The sequence below is a fragment of the Tamandua tetradactyla genome, chromosome 4, assembly GCF_023851605.1.
Source record: "Tamandua tetradactyla isolate mTamTet1 chromosome 4, mTamTet1.pri, whole genome shotgun sequence".
Lineage (NCBI taxonomy): Eukaryota > Metazoa > Chordata > Mammalia > Pilosa > Myrmecophagidae > Tamandua > Tamandua tetradactyla.
The window spans coordinates 32,902,060-32,902,888 of record NC_135330.1 but is presented as its reverse complement, the minus strand read 5'-3'; the positions used below and the strand labels follow the sequence as shown (position 1 = coordinate 32,902,888).

Genomic DNA, 829 nt, shown 5'->3' with positions numbered 1-829 from the left:
TATACATTCCCACCGGCAGTGCATAAGTGTCCCAGTTTCTCCATACCCTCTTCAACATTCACAGTTTCTTGTTTGTTGAAGAGCAACCACTCTTATAGGTGTGAGGTGGTATCTCATTGTGGTCTTGATTTGCATTTCCCTTACAGCCGGTGAGAATGAGCATCTCTTCATGTGCTTGTGAACCAACTGCATTCTCTCTTCAGAAAAATGCCTATTCTTATCTTTAATCCATTTCTAAATTGAATTGCTTGTTCTTTTGTTGTTCAGTTGCATGATTTCTTTGTATATACAGGAAATCAAACCTTTGTCTGATATGTGATTTCCAAATATTTTCTCCCATTGAGTTGGCTGCCTCTTCACCTTTTTGATAAAGTCTTTTGAGGTGTAGAAGCATTTAATTTTGAGGAGTTCCCATATATCTATTTTTTTTTCTTTTGTTGTTTGTGCTTTGGGTGAAAAGTTTAGGAAGCTGCCTCCTATTACTAGGTCTTGAAGATGTTAAAAATATGGAACACTTAACTAATTTGCATGTCATCCTTGCACAGGGGCCACACTAATCTTCTCTGTTCATTCCAATTTTAGTATATGCATTGTCAAAGCGAGCACTCTTTCTTGTTTTTAATATAAGCATTTAGGGCAGTACATTTCCTTCTCAGCACAGCCTTTGCCACATCCCATAAGTTCTGATAAGTTTGATTCTCTTTTTCATTCATCTCCAGATAGCTACTGATTTCTCTAGCAATTTCTTCTTTGACTCACTGGTTGTTTAAGAGTGTGTTATTTAATCTCCATATATTTATGAATGTTCTTGTTCTTTGGTGGTTATTGA

At 36.3% G+C, this 829-nt stretch overlaps 1 non-coding gene across 1 annotated transcript; it reads right to left on the bottom strand.

Moving 5' to 3' along the window:
• Positions 1 to 500: 500 nt before the first annotated feature.
• LOC143681876 (U6 spliceosomal RNA) lies at positions 501 to 604 on the bottom strand. Its single transcript, XR_013174928.1, has one exon. It is a non-coding gene; the product is annotated as a U6 spliceosomal RNA (small nuclear RNA).
• Between the last annotated feature and the right edge of the window lie 225 nt (positions 605 to 829).